A 14,630-nucleotide genomic window follows, 5' to 3' on the forward strand; every position below is an offset into this window, starting at 1 on the left:
TGACTTCTCTGGATTTGCACAGACTACGGTATCATCAGCATATTGGAGTTCTATAGCAGATGTTGTTGTGACCTTGGTTTTGGCTTTCAATAGCTTGCCATAGATGGTTTCCAATCCAGTGGGGAGTTTCCCATCCACAAAATGAAGTCTCATAGCAATGAAGATGGGTAGCATGACTTCTCTGGATTTGCACAGACTACGGTATCATCAGCATATTGGAGTTCTATAGCAGATGTTGTGACCTTGGTTTTGGCTTTCAATGGCTTGCCATAGATGGTTTCCACTCCAGTGGGGTTTCCCATCCACAAAATGAAGTCTCATAGCAATGAAGATGGGTAGCATGACTTCTCTGGATTTGCACAGACTACGGTATCATCAGCATATTGGAGTTCTATAGCAGATGTTGTTGTGACCTTGGTTTTGGCTTTCAATAGCTTGCCATAGATGGTTTCCAATCCAGTGGGGAGTTTCCCATCCACAAAATGAAGTCTCATAGCAATGAAGATGGGTAGCATGACTTCTCTGGATTTGCACAGACTACGGTATCATCAGCATATTGGAGTTCTATAGCAGATGTTGTGACCTTGGTTTTGGCTTTCAATGGCTTGCCATAGATGGTTTCCACTCCAGTGGGGTTTCCCATCCACAAAATGAAGTCTCATAGCAATGAAGATGGGTAGCATGACTTCTCTGGATTTGCACAGACTACGGTATCATCAGCATATTGGAGTTCTATAGCAGATGTTGTTGTGACCTTGGTTTTGGCTCTCAATAGCTTGACATCTGTCCGATGGATGATTTCCACTCCAGTGGGCAGTTTCCCATCCACAAAATGAAGTATCATAGCAATGAAGATGGAAAATAAGGTTGGGACAATAATAATTCCTCCCTATTTGACACCTACTTCCACCTTAAATGGGTCACTTGGTAGGTGTTGCTGTCCAAGGCTGTTGTCATCGTGGAGGAGCCGCAGGATGTCCACAAATTTGTCAGGTCACCCGATTTTTGGGGGGATGTAGGCTTATGAGGAGAGAAATAACCCCGTTGTAGGTAATACATCTCGGATAAAAGAGCCGATGGATCAAAGAAGGTTACCTCCCTTGGCTGGAAGAGACCCTAATGCTGACTCTGGTGCCTGTGCATCAAAGAGAGGCCTCACGATGCTCCTTTCTCAAACAAAGGGAGAAGGAAACACTTCAGAAGACGGGGAAGGGATGCCTTCCTGCAGGCAGGAAGCAAAACACCTTGAGTCACATAGATCTGAGGAACAGATGAAAAACAAGACAGGTGATAGGCACCACTGAGTTCCCGCTGTCCCAGATTTCTCTATACCCAAGTGCTTGAAGCAGTCTCTCCTGACGTTTCGCCTGCATCTGTGGCAGGCAACCTCAGAGGTTGCAAGGTCTGTTGGAAACTAGGCAAGTGAGGTTAATATGAGGATTGAATTAAAAGTAATCCCTCCACCTTCGTTACTTGGGTTTGGATGGGAATACTTTAATAAATCAAATGCAGAAATAGTCCTTAGAATGTGCACTTTAACTACCACTATTCACTTTCCCACACAATCACCAGACAATTGGATACGTTTCTGCCAACAATGAACAAGTTTTCTGAAGACGTCACGGAAGAAGTTGACACTCTGTTTCCACAACCAGCGTCTCACAGTTCTTTCAACCACTATTCACTTTTCCACATAATCACCAGACAATTGGATACGTTTCTGCCAACAATGAACAAACACTATTCACTTTTTCCACATAATCACCAGACAGTTGGATACATTTCTGTCAACGATGAACAAAGACTATGCACTTTTCCACATAATCATCAGACAATTGGATATGTTTCTGCCAACGATGAACAAACACTATTCACTTTTTCCACATAATCCACCAGACATTGGATACATTTCTGCCAATGATGAACAAGTTTTCTGAAGACGTCACGGAAGAAGTTGACACTCTGTTTCCACAACCAACATCTCATGGTTCTCAAAACCACTATTCACTTTCCCACATAATCACCAGACAATTGGATACGTTTCTGCCAACGATGAACAAACACTATTCACTCTTTCCACATAATCACCAGACAGTTGGATACATTTCTGTCAACGATGAACAAAGACTATGCACTTTTCCACATAATCATCAGACAATTGGATATGTTTCTGCCAACAATGAACAAACACTATTCACTTTTTCCACATAATCACCAGACAGTTGGATACATTTCTGTCAACGATGAACAAAGACTATGCACTTTTCCACATAATCATCAGACAATTGGATATGTTTCTGCCAACAATGAACAAACACTATTCACTTTTTCCACATAATCACCAGACAGTTGGATACATTTCTGTCAACGATGAACAAAGACTATGCACTTTTCCACATAATCATCAGACAATTGGATATGTTTCTGCCAACAATGAACAAACACTATTCACTTTTTCCACATAATCACCAGACAGTTGGATACATTTCTGTCAACGATGAACAAAGACTATGCACTTTTCCACATAATCATCAGACAATTGGATATGTTTCTGCCAACAATGAACAAACACTATTCACTTTTTCCACATAATCACCAGACAGTTGGATACATTTCTGTCAACGATGAACAAAGACTATGCACTTTTCCACATAATCATCAGACAATTGGATATGTTTCTGCCAACGATGAACAAACACTATTCACTTTTTCCACATAATCACCAGACAGTTGGATACATTTCTGTCAACGATGAACAAAGACTATGCACTTTTCCACATAATCATCAGACAATTGGATATGTTTCTGCCAACAATGAACAAACACTATTCACTTTTTCCACATAATCACCAGACAGTTGGATACATTTCTGTCAACGATGAACAAAGACTATGCACTTTTCCACATAATCATCAGACAATTGGATATGTTTCTGCCAACGATGAACAAACACTATTCACTTTTTCCACATAATCCACCAGACATTGGATACATTTCTGCCAATGATGAACAAGTTTTCTGAAGCCATCATGGAAGAAGTTGACACTCTGTTTCCACAAGCAGCGTCTCACGGTTCTCAAAACAACGATTCATTTTTCCACATAATTACCAGGCAATTGGATACGTTTCTGCCAACGATGAACAAGTTTTCTGAAGACGTCACGGAAGAAGTTGACACTCTGTTTCCACAACCAACATCTCATGGTTCTCAAAACCACTATTCACTTTCCCACATAATCACCAGACAATTGGATACGTTTCTGCCAACGATGAACAAACACTATTCACTCTTTCCACATAATCACCAGACAGTTGGATACATTTCTGTCAACGATGAACAAAGACTATTCACTTTTCCACATAATCATCAGACAATTGGATACGTTTCTGCCAACGATGAACAAACACTATTCACTTTTTCCACATAATCCACCAGACATTGGATACATTTCTGCCAATGATGAACAAGTTTTTTGAAGCCGTCAAAGAAGAAGTTGACACTCTGTTTCCACAACCAGAGTCTCACGGTTCTCTCAACCACTATTCACTTTTCGACATAATCACCAGACAATTGGATACATTTCTGCCAACGATGAAAACGTTTTCTAAAGCTGTCACGGAAGAATTCGACACTCTTTTTCCACAACCAGTGTCTCACAGTTCTCAAAACCACTATTCACTTTCCCACATAATCACCAGACAATTGGATACATTTCTGCCAACGATGAACAAACACTATTCACTTTTCCACATAATCACCAGACAATTGGATACATTTCTGCCAATGACGAACACGTTTTCTGAACCCGTCATGGAAGAAGTCGCCACTCTGTTTCCACAACTAGCTTTTCACGGTTCTCAAAACAACTATTCACTTTTCCACAGAACCACCAGACAATTGGAGGCATTACTTTTCACTTTAACAACACAACTGTTCAATGCTAAGGATTTCTGCCAGAATGGAACTGTAGAGGAGAGGCTACTGAACAAGCCAGTACCTGCCGCATACCAGTACTGCCATCTGTTGAGGAGTTACCAAGGTGGAGGCACTACTTTTCACTTTAACAACACAACCATCCAATGCTAAGGCTTCCCGCCAGAATGGAACTGTGGAGGAGAGGCTACTGAACAAGCCAGCACCTGCCGCATACCAGTTCTGCCATCTGTTGAGGAGTTACCAAGGTGGAGGCATTACTTTTCAGTTTAGCAACACAACCGTTCAATGCTAAGGTGTCCTGCCAAAATGGAACTGTAGAGGAGAATTGTCTGAACAAGCCAGTACCTGCCACATACCAGGACTGCCACCTGTTGAGGAGTTACGAAGGTGGAGGTATTACTTTTCACTTTAACAACACAACCGTCCAATGCTAAGGCTTCTGGCCAAAATGGAACTGTAGAGGAGAGTCTACTGAACAAGCCAGTACCTGCCGCATACCAGGACTGCCATCTGTTGAGGAGTTACCAAGGTGGAGGCATTACTTTTCACTTTAACCACACAACCGTCCAATGCTAAGGCTTCCCACTGAAATGGAACTGTAGAGGAGAGTCTACTGAACAAGCCAGTACCTGTTGCATACCAGTTCTGCCATCTGTTGAGGAGTTACGAAGGTGAAGGCATTACTTTTCACTTTAACAACACAACCATCCAATGCTAAGACTTCCTGCCAAAATGGAACTGTAGAGGAGAGTCTACTGAACAAATCAGTACCTGTCGCATACCAGTACTGCCATCTGTTGAGGAGTTACGAAGGTGGAGGCACTACTTTTCACTTTAACAACACAACTGTTCAATGCTAAGGCTTCCTGCCAAAATGGAACTGTAGAGGAGAGGCTACTGAACAAGTCAGTACCTGCCGCATACCAGTACTGCCATCTGTTGAGGAGTTACCAAGGTGGAGGCACTACTTTTCACTTTAACAACACAACCATCCAATGCTAAGGCTTCCCGCCAGAATGGAACTGTAGAGGAAAGTCTATTGAACAAGCCAGTACCTGCCACATACCAGTAATGCTATCTGTTGAGGAGTTGCAAAGGTGGAGGCATTACTTTTCACTTTAACAACACAACTGTCCAATGCTAAGGCTTCCTGCTAAAATGGAACTGTAGAGGAAAGTCTACTGAACAAGCCAGTACCTGCCACATACCAGTACTGCCATCTGTTGAGGAGTTACGAAGGTGGAGGCATTACTTTTCACTTTAACAACACAACCGTACAATGCGAAGGCTTCCTGCCAAAATGGAACTGTAGAGGAGGGTCTACTGAACAAGCCAGTACCTGCCACATACCAGTACTGCCATCTGTTGAGGAGTTACGAAGGTGGAGGCATTACTTTTCACTTTAACAACACAACCATCCAATGCTAAGGCTTCCCAACAGAATGGAACTGTAGAGGAGAGTCTACTGAACAAGCCGGTATCTGCCACATACAAGTACTGCCATCTGTTGAAGAGTTACCAAGGTGGAGGCATTACTTTTCACTTTAACAACACAACCGTTCAATGCTAAGGCTTCCCGCCAAAATGGAACTGTAGAGGAGAGTCTACTGAACAAGTCAGTACCTGCCGCATACCAGTTCTGCCATCTGTTGAGGAGTTACGACGGTGGAGGCATTACTTTTCACTTTAGCCACACAACTGTCCAATGCTAAGACTTCCTGCCAAAATGGAACTGTAGAGGAGAGTCTACTGAATATACCAGTACTGCCATCTGTTGTACCTGTATCTGCCATACCAGTATCTGCCACATACGTTTCTTAAGTCACATTGACCGACCATCTGCACAGGTTTCCATACTTTGCACTTTAATAACACAACCATTCAACGCTAAGGCTTCCTGCCAAAATGGAACTGTAGAGGAGAGTCTACTGAACAAGCCAGTACTGTCCTCTGTTGAGGAGTTATGACAGTGGAGGCATTTTCATTCAACCCTTGTTTTTGTAGAATAATGTCCAGGATGGGAGAAAGAACTCTTGTCTGTTTGAGGCAAGTCTGAATGTTGCCATTGGCCACCTTGATTAACATTGAATGGCTTTGCAGCTGCAAAGCCTGGCTGCTTCCTGCCCGGGGGGGGGGGGATCCTGTCTTGGCCATGATTGTTTCCTATCTGAAATCCCTCCATTTCCAGCATTATTTAGGGACAGCCTTCTGCAGCTTGCAAGATATCCTAAGAGTCCTAAAGTCTTTGTACTCCTTTTCCTTGTTTTGCTCTAAAGATAACGTGAGAGGCTTTAGGAATGCAAACCCTCCTTTGCAACTCGCTTTCCCGTGCTTTTGCTTCCTCTCCGAAATCCTGCGGAAAAGGGGAATCTTCTGCTTGGGAGCCTCGCTCTTGGATGCCTTCCCCGCCAAACTTGGCTCCGTCTCCTCGCTGCCCCGAGCGAGACGGGCAGCGAGGTTCCAGGCTCCCTGCCACCTGGAACGGACTGGTTTTAATTGGGTTCTGTGGTTCAGCATGGCTTCCTCCCTCCTTCCATCATGAAATATTCCTCGCCTAATTTTTCTCCTTCCTTTGAACACCACGGCGAGGCTCGGGAAGGCTTTGAGCGAGGGAAGTAATCCTTTGCACGTTTCCTCCTTGGAGGAAGCAGCGAGTAATTTTCGGCAATGTTCTTCCCACGGAGAGAAAGAAAGGATTTGAGCTTTGTAGCTTGGGAAATTTCTGTGCGCATTTTTCATTATTTCCTGTGCAGGAAATAATTTTTGCATGCGTAGTGGTCTGGGATGACACCAGAGACTTGTGCAGTCCAGGGTTGAAACAATCCAATACCTTGGAGACTAAGACACAATGGAACAAGTATTTCAAATGACAGGAAAGAAAGGAGATTCCACCTGGACATGAGGAAGAACTTCCTAATAGGGAGAGCTGTTCAGCAGTGGAACTCTCTGCCCCAGAGTGTGGTCGAGGCTCCTCCTTTGGAGGCTTTGAAGCAGAGGCTGGATGGCCATCTGTCGGGGGTGATTTGAATGCAATTTCCTTGCTTATTGACTTCAAACTACAGGAAAGGAGATTCCACCTGAACATGAGGAAGAACTTCCTCACTGGGAGAGCTGTTCAACAGTGGAACTCTCTGCCCCGGAGTGTGGTGGAGGCTCCTCCTTTGGAGGCTTTGAAGCAGAGGCAGCAAGGCCGTCTGTCGGGGGTGCTTTGAGTACAATTTCTTGCTTCTTGACTTCGAACTACAAAAAAGGAGATTCCACCTGAACAGGAGGAAGCACGTCCTGACTGTGAGAGCTGTTCAGCAGTGGAACTCTCTGCCCCAGAGTGTGGTGGATGCTCCTCCTGTGGAGGCTTTGAAGCAGAGGCTGGATGGCCATCTGTCGGGGGTGCTTTGAGTGCAATTTTCTTGCTTCTTGACTTCAAACTACAGGAAAGGAGATTCCACCTGAACAGGAGGAAGAGCTTCCTCACTGGGAGAGCTGTTCAGCAGTGGAACTCTCTGCCCGGGAGTATGGCGGAGGCTCCTCCTTTGGAGGCTTTGAAGCAGAGGCTGGATGGCCATCTGTCGGGGGTGCTTTGAATGCAATTTTCTTGTGTCTTGACTTCAAAATACAGGAAAGGAGAATCCACCTGAACATGAGGAAGCAATCCGACTTTCCGAATTAAAGCCGAAAAAATCCCCGTCTGGATTTGGTACGACGCTTGAACCTCCGACGCCTCCGCTTTCCCGCTCTCCGACTCCTTCCTAAATGGCAAATGTATATTCATTAGGAAGAACTAATTTACTGTACTGAAATGGCCGCATGAGGCATTTCATTGCCGCCACGTGACGCGCTGGGTTACTTAGGCAGATAGAACATAAAGTGTGTTTATTGGGTTGCCTTTCGAACGAGAAAACTTGGCTAAAATGCCTTTGAACAAGCAAGGTATGCAATATTATAGCATGAATGTGCATCTACGTTTCTGTGGATACGTGAAACCGTGGATAACAGGGATTCCTATTGTTTGCAGTGTGACAAACAATGGAGGTCTGGAAAAAAGAGTATTGCCTGTATGTGACTAAGTGAAAACCACGGATAAGAGAAGGCATGTGGATACAATATTATAGTATGAACCTGCATCCACGTTTCTCGATTTTGGGAGGATACGTGAAACCGCGGATAATGGGGATTCCTATTGTTTTCAATGGGATGAACAACGGAGTGTCACCTGTATGTGAGAAAGTGGAAACCATGGATAAGAGAAGCCATGTGAATGCAATATTATAGTATGAACCTGCATCCACATTTCTGCGGATACATGAAACCGTGGATAATGGTGATTTCTATTGTTTTCAATGGGGTGAACAATGGAGGTCTGGAGAAAAGAGTGTCGCCTGTATGTAAGTGGAAACCATGGATGAGAGAAGCCATGTGGACGCAATATTATAGCATGAACCTGCATCCACATTTCTGGACTTTGTGTGGCTACATGAAACCGCGGATAACGGGGATTTCTATTGCTTTCAATGGGGTGAACAACGGATGCCTGGAGAAAAGAGTGTCGTCTAAGTGGAAACCATGGATAAGAGAAGCCATGTGGATGCAATATTATAGTATGAACCTGCATCCACGTTTCTTGACTTTTTGTGGATACATGAAACCGCGGATAATGGGGATTTCTATTGTTTTCAATGGGATGAACAATGGAGTGTCACCTGTATGTAAGTGGAAACCGTGGATAAGAGAAGCCATGTGGATGCAATATTATAGTATGAACCTGCACCCACATTTCTCGACTTTGTGCGGATACATGAAACCGCGGATAACGGGGATTCCTATTGTTTTCAATGGAATGAACAACAGAGGTCCGGAGTAAAGAGTGTTGCCTGTATGTAAGTGGAAACCGTGGATAAGAGAAGCCATGTGGATGCAATATCATAGTATGAACCTGCATCCACGCTTCTGGACTTTGTGCGGATACGTGGAACCGCGGATAACGTGGATCCTTTTGCTTTCAATGGGACGAACAACGAAGGTCTGGAGAAAACAGTGTCGTCTGTATGTTAGTCAGCGGAAATCGTGGATAAGAGAAGCCATGTGGATGCAATATTATAGTATGAACCTGCACCCACGTTTCTGCGGATACGTGAAACCGTGGATAATGGCGATTCCTATTGTTTGCAATGGGACGAACAACGGAGGCCCGGAGAAGAGAGTGTCGTCTGTATGTAAGTGGAAACCGTGGATAAGAAAAGCCACGTGGATGCAATATTATAGTATGAACCTGCACCCACCTTTCTGCGGATACGTGAAACCGCGGATAACGGGGATTCCTATTGTTTGCAATGGGATGAACAGCGGAGGCCCGGAGAAAAGAGTGTCGCCTGTATGTAAGTGGAAACCACGGATAAGAGGAACCATGTGGCTATCTTGTGGCCAATTACCCCTCCACCTTTGAGGAAGGAATTTGCAAACGACGGCATGTAATGAGCATCATTTGTGAACGATTTCGCCGCCTCCTCCTCCTTCTCGCTCTCGTCTTTCTTCTTCCCCTCGGAGCGTATCTTGCAACAGATAGGGGTGAAATTTCCAACAAATGCCTGATTTGCCACAGATTATTTGCTTAGCTCTGCTAACGATGGGGGAGAGGAAATCACCGCCGAATGCCCCGGAGTGCAAAGAGAAAGAAGAAGGGAGAGGGAGGGAAGAACGAGACTCGTAATAAAGATGAATCACGAGTCTTTCCACAACGCGGAGCAGCGAAAGGGAGAACCCTCTTTTTGGAACGCAGCCTTGCATCTTCCTTCCAGGTCGGACTTGGCGCATCCAAGGCTTCAGCCGCTTTGTGCCAAAAGGAAGTGTCCAAAGGTGGGTCGAACGTGGTCTTTTGGACCCCAAATTTCCAGATTCGCTCCAAATATGGCACCAATGTTCGGGCAATTTTTCACCCTCAACCTGACTAGAAATATCCGAGGAGCACCCGGTAGTGCAATGGGTCAAACCCTTGTGCCGGCAGGACTGCTGACCGAAAGGTTGGCGGTTCGAATCTGGGGAGCGGGGTGAGCTCCCGCATGTCAGCTCCAGCTTCCCATGCATGGACATGAGAGAAGCCTCCCACACGATGGTCAAACATCCAGGCAACGTCGCCTCGGCAACGTCCTTTCAGAATCCGGTGAATAGGGTGAGCTCCTGCCTGTCAGCTCCAGCTTCTCCTGCGTGGACATGAGAGAAGCCTCCCACAGGATGGTAACACATCTAGGCAATATTCCCTCGACAACGTCCTTGCAGAATCTGGGGATCAGGGTGAGCTCCCGCCTGTCAGCTCCAGCTTCCCATGCGGGGACATGAGAGAAGCCCCCCATAGGATGGTCAAACATCCAGGTAACATCCCTTCGGCAATGTCCTTGCAGAATCTGGGGAACGGGGTGAGCTCCCACCTGTCAGCTCCAGCTTCCCATGTGGGGACATGAGAGAAGCCTCCCACAGGATGGTCAAACATACGGGTAACATCCTTTTGGCAACGTCCTTGCAGAATCTGGGGAGTGGGGTGAGCTCCTGCTTGTCAGCTCCAGCTTCCCATGCGGGGACATGAGAGAAGCCTCCCACAAAATGGTCAACCATACGAGCAACATCCTTGCAGACTGCCAATTCTCTCACACCAGAAGTGACTTGCAGTTTCTCAAGTCGCTCCTGACACACGAAAACAAAGGAAATAAACTAGAAATAGCCAAAAAGAGATGGGGGCATTTACCCACCTTTGACAAAATGGCAGCCAGGAGCCAAAATGTGACGGCTGGGGGAGAGATTGGCCCCTGCCCGCTTGGCAGTCGCCCATTCCGACCTGGTTGCTAAGAAACGCTGGCGGCGGCAGCGGTTGCGGTGGTGGGCAATCCCGCCACGCGACATCTCGCACGCCGTGAGCCTCTCTCCGTATCCTTCCCGGCGCCCTCCTCCCCGCAACTCTCCGGAGCGGGATGAGTGATGGGCTGGCAATCCAATTTACTTCCACCTGTGTTTTATAGCTGCAAATTCCAAACACCGGGGTTGCTTTTTCATTTACCTGCGATTGACAAAGTGGCTGATTCCGGCACTGGGACTCCTAACATGCCTTGGGTTTGGCCTTTTTAAGTGCGGGAAATACCCAAGCGCTTCTGCACTTCCGCAGCTGGGACGGACAAGAGTTTTCTTCTTTCCTCTGAGTTCAACCACTTGCTGAATTTGGGTTATTTCATACACAGGCCTCCTCTCTTGGCCCACATCTGGGGCTCTGCATCTGTTGGGACTGTACCTGTCCCAGGTATGGATGCAGCCCCTTGGGTACTTTACTCAGGCCCTTCTCTCTCTCACCATCCTATCCTTCCTTCCTTATCTTGTTCCTTCTTCCTTCCCTCCCTCCCTTCCTTACCCTCCCTCGCTTTCTCCTTGCATCCTTCCCTCCTAACCTTTCGTCCTTCCTTCCCTCTTTCCTCCCTCTTTTCTTCACTCTTTTCTCTCTCCTTCCTTCTCTCCTTCCTTCCTTCCTTCCATCCCTCTATCCTCCCTCCTTCCTTCTATCACTCCTCCTTTCTTCTCCTCTTCCCTTCCTTCCTTCCCTCCTTTTCCTTTCTTCTTTTCTTTTCTTTTTTTCCTCTTTCCCTTCCTTCCCTCTTTCCTCCCTCCTCCCTTCACTCTTTTCTCTCTCCTTCCTTCTCTCCATTCTTCTCCTTCCTTCCTTCCTTCCTTCCTTCCTTCCTTCCTTCCATCCATCCCTCTATCCTCCCTCCTTCCTTCTATCACTCCTCCTTTCTTCTCCTCTTCCCTTCCTTCCTTCCCTCATTTTTCCTTTCTTCTTTTCTTTTCTTTTCTTCCTCTCTCCCTTCCTTCCCTCTTTCCTCCCTCCTCCCTTCACTCTTTTCTCTCTCCTTCCTTCTCTCCATTCTTCTCCTTCCTTCCTTCCTTCCTTCCTTCCTTCCTCCCTTCCTCCTTCCTTCTCTCCCTCTTTCTCCTTTCTCTCTCCCTTCCTTCCTTCCTTCCCTCTTTCCTCCCTCCTTCCTTCTCTCCCTCTTTCTCCTTCCTTCCTTCCTTCACTCTTTCCTCCCTCCTTCCTTCTCCCCATCCTTCTCCCTTCCTTCCTTCCTTCCTTCCTTCCTTCCTTCCTTCCTTCCTTCCTCCCTTCCTCCTTCCTTCTCTCCCTCTTTCTCTTTTCTCTCTCCCTTCCTTCTTTCCTTCCTTCTCTTCCTCCCTTCTTTCCCTCCCTATATCCTCCCTCCCTCCCTCCCTCCTTCCTTCCTTCCTTCCTTCCTTCCTTCCTTCCTTCCTTCCTTCCCCTCTTCCCTCCCTCCCTTCCCTCCCTTTTCCTTTCTTTCTCCTTCCTTCCTTCCTTCCTCTCTCCCTTCCTTCCCTCTTTCCTCCCTCCTCCCTTCACTCTTTTCTCTCTCCTTCCTTCTCTCCATTCTTCTCCTTCCTTCCTTCCTTCCTTCCTTCCTTCCTTCCTTCCTTCCTCCCTTCCTCCCTTCCTCCTTCCTTCTCTCCCTCTTTCTCCTTTCTCTCTCCCTTCCTTCCTTCCTTCCTTCCTTCCCTCTTTCCTCCCTCCTTCCTTCTCTCCCTCTTTCTCCTTCCTTCCTTCCTTCACTCTTTCCTCCCTCCTTCCTTCTCCCCATCCTTCTCCCTTCCTTCCTTCCTTCCTTCCTTCCTTCCTTCCTTCCTTCCTTCCTTCCTCCCTTCCTCCTTCCTTCTCTCCCTCTTTCTCTTTTCTCTCTCCCTTCCTTCCTTCCTTCCCTCTTTCCTCCCTCCTTCCTTCTCCCCATCCTTCTCCCTTCCTTCCTTCCTTCCTTCCTTCCTTCCTTCCTTCCTTCCTTCCTTCCTTCCTTCCCCTCTTCCCTCCCTCCCTTCCCTCCCTTTTCCTTTCTTTCTCCTTCCTTCCTTCCTTCCTTCCTTCTATTCCTTCCTTCTATTCCTTCCTTCCTTCCGCCCTCCCTTCCATCCCTCTATCCTCCCTCCTTCCTTCTATCATTCCTTCCTTCCTTCCCTCCCTTTTCCTTTCTTTCTTCTTTTCTTCTCTTCCTCTTTCCCTTCCTTCCCTCTTTCCTACCTCCTTCCTTCTCTCCCCCTTCCTTCCTTCCTTCCTTCCTTCCTTCTCTTCCTCCCTACCTTCCCTCCCTCTTTCTTCCCACCTTCCTTCTCTCCCTCTTCTTTCTCTCTTCTCTCCTTCTCATCCTCCTTCCTTCCCTCTCTTTCCCCCAATTACACCTGGATAAAAGTCAATCTATGGAACTGCCCTCAGAGTGTGGTGAAGTCTCCTTCTCTGGAGGCTTTTCCAGAGGCTGTCTATCAGAAGTGCTTTAATTGTGCCTTCCTGCATGGCAGGGGGTTGGACTGGATGTCCCTTGGGAGCTTTTCCAGCTCTAGGATTCGATTTCAGGAGTAGGGAATACAGGGTCTCATTGATGTGCATTTTCTCTCCCGCCCACCATCTCATCCTGACCAAGGCCAACCCTTTTGGGATCCAAATGTTTCCTGTCTTCACTTTCTGTCTCGAAAAGAGAAGAGGGAGGGGCAGGATAGGGAGGGGTCTTGGGGAGAAACCCCCTCCCTCCCGGCCCACCATACAGCCCCCAATTTAGAAAGTTTGCCCATGCCTTACATAGAAGTATGTGTTTCTCCTTCGTGGTCGCTGTGAAATTGCACATATGGTAGCTTGATGCGCATTCGCGATTCCACAGATTTCCCTAAGTTAGGAAGTTTGCCCATGCCTGGGCTACTAGGACAACACAGCCAATCAGGGCAGGGCAGGGAGGGGTTTTGGGGAGAACCCCCCCTCCCTCCCTCCCGGCCCACCATGCGGCCCCCAAGTTAGAAATTTTACCCATGACTTACATAGAGGTATGTGTTTCTCCTTCGTGGTCTCTGTGAAATTGCACATATGGTAGCTTGATGCGCATTCGCGATTCCACAGATTTCCCTAAGTTAGGAAGTTTGCCCATGCCTGGGCTACTAGGACAACACAGCCAATCAGGGCAGGGCAGGGAGGGGGCTTGGGGAGAACCCCACCCTCCTCCCGGCCCGCCACGCGGCCCCCAAGTCAGAAAGTTTGCCCATGTCTAACATAGAACTCTGTGTTTCTCCTTCGTGGTCGCTGTGAAATTGCACACACGGTAGCTTGGTGCGCACACGCGATTCCACAGATTTCCCCAAGTTAGGAAGTTTGTCCATGTCTGGGCCATGGGGACAAAACAGTCAATAAATCCAGAGTCCCAAATTTGCTGATGAGGGGAGATCTGGCCCTCCAAAAGGAAACTCAATGCTGACGAGGAAACAAACACAAGTGAAACTTGGTACCCGTTCTTGCATTATTATTATTATTTCGGTTGCTTCTACCCCGCCCTTCTCACCCCGGAGGGGACTCAGGGCGGCATACAAAAGCAAGGCACAATTCGATGCCCGCATCACATAACAGCAAAAGACAATAACATCAGTTAACAAAGACAGCAATTCTAGCAATAACAATTAACAGAAAACAATAATTATTATAAGCAAAAACAACCATAAAACCAATACAAACCTCATTGGCAGTCAGCGTTTCACAATCTCATAGTTAAATTCCAATTCCACAATTGTCAGTCCTTTCAGTCCTATCCATCTGGTTTCCATATCTAATTGTCAGATTGCCCAAAGGCCTGGTCCCACAACCACGTCTTTACTTTCCTCCTGAAGGAGAGGAGGGATGTTGATG

The 14,630-nt window shown here is 46.7% G+C and overlaps 1 protein-coding gene across 5 annotated transcripts in view; it reads left to right on the plus strand.

Annotated features, from left to right (window-relative positions):
- MYO18A (myosin XVIIIA) overlaps nucleotides 1–14,630 on the plus strand; it is a 264,342-nt gene that overhangs the window by 247,727 nt on the left and 1,985 nt on the right. The gene's annotated exons all lie outside the window — the stretch shown is intronic.

Source organism: Anolis sagrei, chromosome 11 (assembly GCF_037176765.1).
Source record: "Anolis sagrei isolate rAnoSag1 chromosome 11, rAnoSag1.mat, whole genome shotgun sequence".
Lineage (NCBI taxonomy): Eukaryota > Metazoa > Chordata > Lepidosauria > Squamata > Dactyloidae > Anolis > Anolis sagrei.